This window comes from Pteropus alecto, unplaced genomic scaffold (assembly GCF_000325575.1).
Source record: "Pteropus alecto unplaced genomic scaffold, ASM32557v1 scaffold171, whole genome shotgun sequence".
NCBI lineage: Eukaryota > Metazoa > Chordata > Mammalia > Chiroptera > Pteropodidae > Pteropus > Pteropus alecto.
The window spans coordinates 6,547,607-6,560,473 of record NW_006431925.1 but is presented as its reverse complement, the minus strand read 5'-3'; the positions used below and the strand labels follow the sequence as shown (position 1 = coordinate 6,560,473).

At 35.4% G+C, this 12,867-nt stretch overlaps 1 protein-coding gene and 1 pseudogene across 8 annotated transcripts in view; one reads left to right on the top strand and one right to left on the bottom strand.

Moving 5' to 3' along the window:
• Nucleotides 1–12,867, bottom strand: part of NPAS3 (neuronal PAS domain protein 3) — an 807,876-nt gene that overhangs the window by 592,726 nt on the left and 202,283 nt on the right. The gene's annotated exons all lie outside the window — the stretch shown is intronic.
• On the top strand, nucleotides 1,630–1,748 carry LOC112475593 (annotated as a pseudogene).

The window sequence follows — 12,867 nt, the reverse complement described above, 5'->3', positions numbered from 1 at the left end:
ATTATTTATTTGTTGCTTGGCAGAGTATCTTATCACTAGCCAACACACCTGTTATGCTGCAACACTTACATAGAAAAATCACATTGTTTTACTGAGAAATCTTGCTGTCCTCTAAAATGCCTAAGATGTTTAGAAATGATGAAGACTGATTCATGAGCATTTAGATTTATAAAGATTTTGTTCACGCCATTCTTAGATTTTCTTCAATATTTTTTTCCACCAATTCATCCACTCATCTATAACATTAGAATACAAAACTATAATTACTCTAGTCCTATGAATTTCTATTACTGGTGTTTTTGCTATATTTGAAGAGTTCTGAATTATAGAAAATAAAGATATGAAAATAGACCTGTCATGTGGTATTCTTTAGATATACGCATTATTCTTTCTCTGGAGTGTTGTAAACAGACTTATGTCTCAGGTCAGACATAGAGTTAGGAATTAGGGGTCAAGGACTAAAAACAAGAGCTAAAAGCAGCTAACAGCCCTTGCTTTACTATTTACTGGCTCCACATTTCCATGTCCTCATTTGTAAAATGATGATACTAATGGTTGTTACCTTTTAAATGAAATAATGTAGTAAGACATTTAGCCCATTACCTGTTAGAATGACATTTCTAACATTATAGACGAAATTATTTTTGTATTCTCTAAGTGCAAAGGCCAGTTATAAAAATTTAATTTTAATTTGATTCACTCAGATAAGCAATTCAGAAGTTCTGTCATTTCTGTGATAGAAATGCCTTGCCAAAGGAGTCATCCAAGAAATTCCTGAATGATAGTCTGGCAATGAATAAAATTCATATAGCCGAAACTCAACAAAATACTAGCAAACTAAATTCACTAGCATATTAAAAAGATTATACTCCATGACTAAGTGGGATTTATCCCAGCAATGCAAAGTTACTATGTTTTGAGTGTTTTTTTTTGCAGCATAGTACATTACATTAAATGAACAAAGAAGGAGGAGAACACACATGATCTTGTCAAATGATGTGTAAAAGCCACTTCACAAAATTCAACACTCCTTCATAATAAAAGCACTCAGAAAACTAGCAAGAGAAGGAATTTCCTCAACATGAAAAAGCTCATTTAAAAAACCCACCTTTAATAGTATATATAATGGAGAAAGATTTAAAGTTTTCCTCCTAAGATCAGAAACAAGACAAGGATGCCTATTTTCACCACTGCTTATTCAACATTTTACTGGAATTTCATGACAGAGCAATTAAACAAGAAAAATAAATAAATAAATAAGTAGATAGATAGATAGATAGATAGATAGATAGATAGATAGATAGATAGATAAAAAGTACCAAATTGAAAAGGAAAAAGTAAAATTATCTCTGTTCACAGATGACATGACCCTATAGATAAAAGTCCCAAGAAACTCCCTGGAAAGTTAATAGAGCTAATAAACTAATTCAACAAAGCTGCAGGTTATAAAACCAACACAAAAATCTGTTGAGTTTTATAGAACAAGGATGAACAACGAAAAAAGGAAGAAAACAATTCGATTTATAATAGCATCTAAAAGAATAAAATACCTAGGAATTAATTTAACCAAGGAAGTTAAGTACTTATATATGAAACTATAAAACACTGCTGAAAGTAAAGAATAATTTAGTCTACAGCCGTGCCACCCTGAACAAGCCCTATCCCATCTGATCTTGGAAGCTAAGCGGGGTCAGGCCTAGTTAGTACTTGGATGGGAGACCACCTAGGAAGACCAGACACTGTAGGCATAAAAAATAAAAAATAAGAAATTATAAGCTGACAAGGTCCTTGCAATCTCTGAGGTCAACCAAGGGTTGCCTCACCTAAAAAAAAAAAAAAAAAAAAAAGAATTTAAATTCCATTAAAAAATAAATGGACGCGGAGGTAGAATATACATGAGAAAGCTCTGTACCTTCTCCTCAATATTTCTGTGAAGCTAAAACTGCTCTAAAAATAGTCTATAGATAGACAGGTAAATGCAAAGACAGCATTTGCAGGGATTGAAAGATTTAATTTTGCTAAGATGTCAATATTACCTGAAGTGATCTACAGTTTTAACTCAATCTCTGTCAAAATTCCAATAGCCTCTTTTGAAGAAATGGAAAAGCCAATTCTGAAATTCGTATAGAATTTCAAGGGGTCTTAAAAAGTCTGAACAGTCTTGAAAAAAGAGAACAAAGTTGGAGGATTCATACTTCCTGGTTTTAAAACTTAAAACAATGCTACAGTAATCAAAACAGTATGGCACTTGCCTAAGCATAGACATATAGACCAATAGAATAGAATTGTTGAGTCCAAAAATAAATCCTTATATCTACAGTCAATTGATTTTTTGATAGGATGCCAAGTCCATTCAATGGAGAAGGGGAAAGAATAGTGTTTTCAACAAACAGAACTGGGACAAATGGATTTCCACATGCCAAAGAATAAAGTTGGACCCCTTTCATCACAGCATATGAAAAAATGAACTCAAAATGAATCAACAATCTATGTATAAAAGCTAAAACTATAAAACTGCCAAATGAAAACATAGGGGAAAATCTTTGACTTCGGATTTAGCAATGAAAAAATAAAAAGTTGTCCTATAGAAGGGGAGAATCATTTATCTGATATGTGTTTAAAATGCAGAATATATAAAGACCTAAAACTCAACAAAGACAAATAATTCAAATAAAAAGTGGACAAAAATATTGAATAGACTTCTCTATAAAGAAGATACACAAATAGCTGATAAGCCCATGAAAAGATATTAAAGATAGTAACTCATTAGGGAAATGCAAATGCAAACCACAATGAGATATTATTTCACATCCACTAGGATGGCTATAATAAAAAAAATACGGAAAATAACAAGTGTTGGTGGGGATGTGGAGAAATTAGAAGACTAATACATTCTGGTGGGAATGTAAAATGGTACAGATGCTGTGGAAAACAGTTTGGTGGTTCCCCAAAAACTTAAATGGAGAATTACCGTATAACCCAGTAATTCCATTCCAAGGTATATACCCAGAAGAACTGAAAACAGAAACAAATACCTGTATTCCAGTGATCATTAAAGTATTATGCAAAACAGCCAAAAAGATGGAAACAACTCACATCCATCCACAGAAAAACAAATGTGGGATACACATATATTGGAATATTAGTCAGCTGTAAAAAGTAATGAAATTTTGATATTTGAACCCTGGAAATATTATGGTAAGTGCAATAAGCCAGACATGAAAGGACAAATACTGCCTGATTCCTTTATATGAAATATCTAGAACAGGCAAACTCATAGAGATAGAAAATAGATTTCACACTGAAAACCAGTCAGATGTGCTTCAGCCTCAAAGAGTGTGTTTATGTAAAATGCACTTTCTTTTCTAAATGTGAAATGGGTTAAAGGGCCCGTGCACAGACTCACTCGCTCACAGACACTCACCCTGGGCTCCGCTGGAAGGTAAGCAGCTTGGGAGGTGCAAGACACATACACGGGAAGACTGGGCTGTGTAGCTTTGGGGCGAGAGCTGGAGGGACAGCCACCATTGCTCCTTTGTTGCCAGGTCTGGAATATCCACAGATGGACTCCATTTTGCCTGTGCTGAAACCTCCCCCCACCCAGCCAGTGCTGAATCTACATTGACCTGGTAAGATTGGCTGATCCACCCATAGCTCCCTGAGGCCCCACCCCACCCCATCCAATTCACACTGTGGCAGACTCATTGCTAGACAACCAGCCCCACTCAGCCCTCTCAGAAGGAAGCTCTGTTAGCAACAATGAACAGGCTTCTGCTCACACACCTCCAGAGACAATCCTGTAGATGGGCAACCAGCCCCACCAAAGATACAGTATTTTTAACAGCATGTTTAGATTTTTTAAATTAATTATTTCATTTATTGTTTTATGGTGACTTTGGTTAACGAAATCCAATAAGTTTTTTCAGCTGCACACTTTAACAATAAAGCATATATATATTTACACTGTTGTGTTTACCTCCCACAGTTAGATTTCTTTCTGTCACCACATATTTGACCCCCTTTACCCCTTCTCCCTCCCTCTTCCCCTCTATTACTTCTTGAATAGATCTCAGGTGTCTTCAGGCCCGAGATGGGCAGTGTGTCTTCCTGAGACTTTTACAGAAGACCACAGACCCGGCACTGGCATCAAACACGAATCTCAACAGCTGGATAATTTCTGCTTGCTTTACCCGTGACTCCCTGGGTCCCCATCACACTCAGCTCTTGCACCACCCAAAGGCTGTTTTAGCTGTGTGGCCTTATAGGCATTTGACAGGCAGCCTCAGGCTTTGAGGTGCACCAGACCTTCTGCTAAGCCACCCCAGGCCAACTGGCCCCAGCTCATAGCGTGATCTCCGTCACTTGCCTCCAGATACAGCACAGGCAGAAATCACCCAGGGATCACTTTGTAGTTCCTACCAGGTAGCCCCGTGCAATCAAAGGCAGCAGCTGAACTTGGCCCACATGGGAACCCTTCCCAAGGGACCACAGAACCAACACACCAGCAGGCTGGTGTCAGAACACAACAGAGCACCGCCTGACTATAAGGGGCACGACCAAAAGGTGGTCTCAACAGGTATACATGCCCGCTGGGGTGAATCCCACTCCAAGGAGTCAGCCCCCACACAGCACCTCATACCCTGTGGGCGTGGCCAGTCCTCACAGCCAGTCAGCCTGAGACTCAATCCCATCCACTGACATGCTAACAGCTGTCAAGGCTTAACACAAGGAACATGCTCAGAAACCCCAGCACAGGAAATCAAGGAGATTGTACCACTGGGCCACACAGGACACCTACTATATTTAAAGGCCAGCTGGCCAAAGCTGGGAGAGGTAACAGATCTTCCTAATACATAGAAACAAACACAGAGAGGCAAGTAAAATGAGAAAACAAAGAAACATGCCACAAACAAAACAGGAGAAAACTCCAGGAAAAAAAAAAATCTAAACTAAATGGAGGCAAGCGACCTACCAGAGACAGAGTTCAAAACACTGGTTATGAGGATGTTCAGTGAACTAGGGGGAGAATCGATAATCTCAGTGAGGACTTCGACAGAGAGAAAGTAAGTATAAAAAAGGACACAGAAACCATAAAGAAGAACCAGTAAGAAATGAAGAATACAATAACTGAAATAAAGAATACAATAAATGAAATAAAGAATATACTAGAAAGAATTGACAGATTAGATGAAGCAGAGGATCAAATCAGCGACTTGGAAGGCAAAGTAGCAGAAAACACCCAATTGGAACAGCAAAATAAAAAATGAGGAAAGTTTGAGAGATCTCTGGGACAACATCAAGCATACCAACATTTGCATAATAGGGACACCAGAAATAGGAGAGAGCAAGGGATTGAAAACCTATTTGAAGAAATAATGACAAAAAACTTTCCTAACCTAGCAAAGGAAATAGACGTACAAGTCGAGGAAGTGCAAAGAATCTCAAAAAGAGGAAACCAAAGAGGCCCACACCAAGACACATCATCATTAAAATGCTAAGATTAAAGACAAAGAGAGAATCCTAAAAGCAGCAAAAGAAAGGCAGCTAGTTACTACAAGCGTATTTACATAAGACTGTCAGCAGATTGCTCAACAGAAACTTTGCAGGCCAGAAGGGATTGGCATGAAATATTTAAAGTGATGAAAAATAAGAACCTACAACCAAGACTATTCTACCCAGCAAGGCTATCAGTTAAAATTGAAGATGAGATAAAGAGCTTCCCAGACAGGAAAGAGCTAAAGGAATTCATTACCAATAAGGTGTAATTACAAGAAATGTTAAAGGGAATTCTGTAAAAAGAAAAAGGGGGGGGGGGGGGGGACAGAATGTAAATATGAATAATAAAATGGCAATAACTATGTATCTATCAGTAATCATTTTAAATGTAAATGGATTAAATGCTCCAATCAAAAGACATAGGTAGTGGAATGGATAAGAAAACAAGACCCATACATATGTTGTCTATAAGAAACACACTTTTCAGATCAAATGATACACACAAACTGTAAAGGGATGGAAAAAGATATTTCATGCAAATGGAAATTTTAAAAAAGCTAGGATAACAATACTTCTATTAGGCAAAATAGACTTTAAAAACAAAGGCTATAATAAGGGACAAAAAAGGGCACTGATAAAGGGATCAATATAACAAGAGGATATAACCCTAGTAAATGTATATGTACCCAACATAGGAGCACCCACATATAAAGCAATTATTGACCGACATAAAGGAAGAGATAGACAGCAATACACTCATAGTAGGAGACTTTAATATACTACTGATACCAATGGACAAATATTCCAGACAAAATCAACAAAGAAAGAGCAGCCTTAAATGACACACTACATCAGATGGATTTAATTGATATTTTCAGAACATTTTACCCTAAAGAAGCAGAATATACCTTCTTCTCAAGTGCACATGGGACATTTTCCAGGACAGACCACATGTTAGGCCACAAAACAAGCCTCAATAAATTTAAGAAGACTGAAATCATATAAAGTGTCTTCTCTGACCACAATGGTATAAAACAAGAAGTGAACTACAAGAAAAGAAAAGGAAAATATGCAAACACACGGAGGCTCAATAACATGCTACTAAACAATGAATGGGTTAACAATGAGATCAAAGAAGAAATCAAAAAATATCTAGAGGCAAGAATATACCATGGGGATAAAGACAGTCTCTTCAATAAATGGTTTTGTGAAAACTGGACAGATACATGTAAAAAAATGAAACTGGACCACCTTCTGACACCATGTACAAGAATAAACTCAAAATGGATTAAAGACTTAACTGTAAGACTCGAAAACATAAAACCCTTAGAAGAAAACATAGGCAGTCTACTCTCTGATATTGCTATCAGTAATTTTTTTCTGATCTATCAACATGGGCAAGAGAAACAAAAGAAAAAATAAAGTTTGATGGGACTACATCAAACTATAAAGTTTTTGCACAGCAAAGGAAACCAGTAACAAAACGAAAAGACAACCTACTGAAGGGGAGAAGATATTTACCTATGACACATTTGATAAGGGGTTAATATCCTAAATTTATAAAGAACTCACACAAAGCAATGATATACAGATGACCCATAGACATATGAAAAGATGTTCAAGGTCACTAATTATCAGAGAAATATAAATTAAAACCACAATGAGATATTACCTCACACCTGTCAGAATGGCTAGCATCAATAAATCAAAAAAACAATCATTGGCGAGGATGTAGAGAAAACGGAACCCTTGCACAAATTGGTACAGCCAATGTGGAAAACAGTTTGTAGAGTCCTCAAAAATTTAAAAACAGAACTCCCTTTTGACCCATCAATTGCACTTTTGGGTATACATCCAAAGAAAACCAAAACACTAATTCATAAAGATAGATGCACCCCTATGTTCAGTGCAGTACTATTCACAATAGTCAAGATATGAAAGCAGCTTAAGTGCCCTTCAATAGATTATTGGATAAAGAAGTTATGGAATATTACTCAGCTCTATAAAAAATCAAATCTTACCATTTTCAATGACATGGATGAACCTAGAGGATATTATGCTGAGTGAAATAAGTCAGACAGAAAAAGACAAATATCATATGATTTCACTTATATGAGGAATCTAAGGAATAAAAGAATTAAATAAACTAAACAAAAACAGACTCAGAGATACAGAAAACAAACTGGTGATTGCCAGAGGGGAAGGTTGGGAGGCTGAGTGACAAATGTGAAGGGATGAAATATAAATTAGTAGTTACAAAATATCATGGGAATATATAATATAGCATAGGGAACATAGTCAATATTATTGTAATGGCTACATATAGTGCCAGATGGATACCAGAGTACTTGGGGGAATCACTTTATAAATTATATAAATGTGTAACCATTGTACTGTATAGTTGAAACAAATATAAAATAAAAAAAGAAGTCACAACCATGTTGATAAGTTTCTAGATAGATAATCTTAAGACCTATCCTGACTCCCCCTAAAAATTGAAGAGATGTGTGATGAAATTAAATTTAAATGAACAAATGAGCTAGTAAGTGAATAAATGAATAAACATATTATGGCAAGAATTTTTTTTTGAGTATTGTCTCTGGGTAACTAGCCTTTGATTTTGTTGTTGTTTTAAAGCTATACTCCATTATCATTGATTCAGCGTTACCAAAGAACTTGTTTTCAGGTTTATTTTGGAGACTGAGTAGATCAAAGGTGATAAACTTCACAAATACTGGGACATTGTAAGCTGATTTGTTGCTTTTTTTTTTTTTTTTTTAAATAATACTCTGTTGAATGTGATGCCATCCCACTGGGATGTTGTATGTAAAATCTCAATAAGCCCAAGGCAATATCTTATGAATTAAATTCACTTTTTTTACTCAAGTATTCAATAAAAATGAATATACTAGCATGTATTGCCACTTATTAAAACACAAAACACCTTCTTAGAGAAGCAGATTTATCACTATGCCAAAAAGTTAATTGCTTGTTACATTGTGTTACAGAAAAATGTGAATTCTTCCTCTAACCATTTTTAACACTATGAATAAAAAACGTTTAAACACCTTTTACATTTTATTGTGTTTCTCATTGAAACAAGTAGGCATGCTTCCTAAAGAGAAAAAATTCTCTGAACAATCAAATTTCAGCTTTTATTTGGTCAGTAATAAAAATGAGAGACTAGTTTTTATATAAACGAGGTTTTTTAATATAATTATTTTCAGGAATGGACAGAACAGTAAGTCTATGAGCTCTTAAACTTTAGGCAATAAGTATCTCATCTGATAAAAAACCTTTCAAATTCTTTAAAAGTACAAGAACTTTGTTAGAAAGATATTTATGGTATCACCTAATTTGTAAGCATATTGCCTTTGCTATCTTCATTTTAAATTATGCCGATCAATATTTGTCAAATACATCTGCCAATTATAGTTTTTTCATTGATTCCTAGATATAAAATTCTGTGCATAAGTGTCAGAGAAACACTTCAATAATCTTAGGACATATTTACACCACTAAAATATCTGCAAAGACAGCATCCTTTTCCCCAAATGTTGTTAATCTACATGAGTCACGTGAAGTGATCAACAGTTCCTGTGAAGCTGCTTAATGTTTGTGCCCATGACAGTTTAGATGCTCCCCTTGCATCATCTCTCCATGGAACTCTGACACACAACTTCAAATCCTACCACCACTGCCAGCCCATCATCCTTCCATACAGTTCTCCCAGTTGTCTCCGCCCCATTTTGAACATTCTTCCTTGTTTCCAGTCGTTTCTAAAAGCTTTAATCATTTCTCACCTCACTTTAAGAACCTTCATTCAGCCTCTGACTTAGCTGTAAAGTTGGAGATCAATAGACTCCTGGACCAGGTGAGCAACAAACAAGTTGATGGGGCCTACTAGACAGGATAGAGTGCGGCAGGTCAGGTCATGAGCAGACGCAGAGGACTAACTAGACCCACATGGAAAAAGGAGATGACAGACATCAACATTTATATTTGTTTCTCTAGCTCGCCTTTGCAATAAACGTTATCAAATGAACTAATATATACATAAATGACCTATGGTACCAGTTTCAAAATCATTCCAGGAAAAAGTTATTTGGCACACATGCATCTTGCCTTACAGGGAAATAATCACAGTGATAACCATACCAGGGCTCTTTTACCTGTAATGTGAGACACTGAATTTTTTTAAATTCTCTATTAGAATCTTAAGCAAGTGTTAATGTCATCCTGCGGTTCTCTTGGTTAGAAGCATACAGATATATAATACATAAGACATATTGATGGTTTATGTCATATGTTTCTAATGCTCTATAATCACTGTTTTAATACAACAGATTTATCAAGAAGAAACATTACCTGTTAATTATTGCCTTAATATAATCTTATACTCACTTCTGACTATTACTGCTAGAGTTTTTGAAAAGAAGGTTAAAACAACTGACTATTATAAATCAAAAAGACACAAAAGGTACACACTTATCAGAGAATAAAAGCACATTCAAAGTATTAACAGCACATTTAAAGTATAAAAAGTCAATGCTTCCCTAGAATTCTTCATGGTAAAACATACACTGTAATTATTTTCCTACTTTCAGTATGACACTATTGGGTGCTAAATATTCAATTTTGAAATAAATCTAAATCTGAAACTATTCATCATTTTTTAAATAGCTGACATGCTGCATAAACAGAAAGTTTGTGTAGTTTTTTAAAAATAAACAATACACCATGTGAACTTTGATTTATTATGCAATTTATCTCTATCTCTCTCTGCTATACATAATTCAGATCCACATAGAACAATTCCTATACCATTAATATGTTCCAGTTCTTTTTGGCTTTAAGGCTATGATCATTTTTAAATGTTTCAAATGTATGCCATTTATCATTAATATTATAGTGGCATCACTGCAATTTTTAAACTGTAATATCTGGGAGTTCATAACTTGGCACATAAAACTCACTGGATGATGATGAAACTTAACTTGCTATAACCTAGTTTTGGAATAATTTCAAGAGCAAAAATAAAATGAAGCCTAGTAAATTCCAAGTCTAAAGATATCTGAAATATTTTTAAGTAGTTTCATATACACGTGAAATTACCGAAAGTACAAAAGGTACGATTCATTAGACTAACTTATTTTCCTTGATTTTTTGTTCAGTTTATAGAAAAATCAAAACAAGCTATTTTAAAAACATTAAAACTTTCTATGTTTTTTAGAAAAATATTTTTATTTATTAGGAAAATGTTTTCTCTTACTAAAAATATATAATTAATAATAGATATCTTTTTTAAATGAAGTAATCACATATGACCTCACCTATCAGCCAAAGCCTATCAGCTAATAATCTATGCTAATAAAATTATTTGTAGATTCACATAAATAGTCAATTTTTTTAAACAATGTGAATTCCATTTAACAAATCTATTCTGGGTGCAATTTTTCATTTTCGAATGAGAACTGAGAAATTGTTTTTCGTTCAATCAACAGTTTTTGAACGTCTGCTATGTATCAGGTGTTAATGTCAGATTCGGAATTCAAAAATGAAAAGACTCTACCATCAAGAAACTCTCAGTACGCCAGTAGCCTTTGCTTTGTATTAATTTATTTAATCATATTTTTCGAATTATCATAAACGTACATTTCCCCCCGATTTAACAAAACATGATTTTCCAGTATTCATAATAATGGCAAAAATCCCCAAACCATAGAACTACAAGACATATTAGAAGTACGTCTTAAGCTACCTTTCACCTTCCAAACAGGTGCTGTCACCTCTCCAGAATCATGTACTTTCAGGTAACATAGCTGAGACTAAAACTCAGGTCTGTCCTCAGTTGAATGTTCTTTCCTCAATGTCAAACTGCTTTCATACAAAGGCTTATGACTACTCATTTGCATAACATAGATGCAAAATAGTGCTCTAAAAACCTGGCAGCCTTTCTGTATTCATAGCCCACAAAGGTCTTACTTGCCCTCACCCCAATTTTAAATTTCTGTGATAAATCGCTAATAAAATCCTAACAAAAGTAGAAAGTATAGACAATTAAAAAACTACTGTATACTTCATCCATTCTCTAAATTTGAAGTAAAAGAGCTATTTATCATGAAACAATGTAAGTATTAAAAATAAATGTTGATATACTCAGCCACAGATCTGTGAACAAAATGGCTGCCCTCAAAATAAATAGTGTTAATTTTTTAAGTGTATTATTCAGTCATACTGAAACAGTTAAAATCAAATATTTCTATTACGGATTCTCCTGATACTCCACCAGAGGGCTACAAAACTCCCCAAACGCTCTCTTATAAAGTTTCAAAGTTCTCAACAAATATAAATTATAAGTATTTGCTTTTCTGAAAACATGATTTTGGATCCTTTAAGAGAAAGGTGTAATATCACAATGGGAAAGATAATTATTTCTCTTAACCGTCTTTGAGAAAGACCCATTTTTTACTTTTCAGATCTTAAGACTGTCTAAGAGTTAAGGATTACCACAGAGAAATCATGCTTAGGAAGGAGGAGGAAGGAAAAGATGGATAGCAGGAAGAAAAGAGAGAAATAGCATTTAGCTGTAGCGTAGGTGAAAGGAAGAAGCAGAGACCCAAAGAAAGGGACCAGAGGAGGCAAATGCAGTCAGAAAGCATCTTCTCTGCTGGTTGGGTCCCACCATGGAACTCCAGGCCAACTGAACAGACAGGACAGAGAAATAGAGACAGGCATCTTGAGATTTATCCTATAAGACTACAAGATATTTAAGGTGATTCCTGTTTACTTGGGGCTCCAACTTGGAAATGACTCCAAGAGTAAGCTCAAAATCCGTCTTGCCTTCCCTCTCAGGTAAGGCCCATGTCTTTGGAAGAATGTGCTTCTCAGACTCTCGGTTGAGTTGTTCCATCTGAGAGCGTCTGGTGTTTTATCTTTGTTGTCTGGTATCTGGTGTCTTATCTTTGTTGTGGCCTTATCTGCTCTTCAAGACAAGGGCCAGTCTTTTTCATCTTTGAACTGCCGTGTCTGGCACACAATAGGTAAGTAGTCTCTAAAATATAAGTAGAGAACTCAAACTACCACAGGTTCTGGTTTCAGAATTTATTCCAACTTTAACATTTGTCTATTTTAAAGGCAAATGGGTCCCAAATGATCCACACTGAGTTTCTGCAAACAATCTTGGGCTCCTTTTTGGCTGTGCTGATCCTGGATGTGTTCAGAGGGCCCAGTGGCCAACCACCAAAAACAACAACAGCAACAACAACAAAACCAGAAGGAAAAGAAAGCTAAATGGAAAAACCAGCCACAAAAACAAGGCAAGGCTGTCATCGACCATCAGCCCACCTCTGAGAGATGCACAAGAAATTC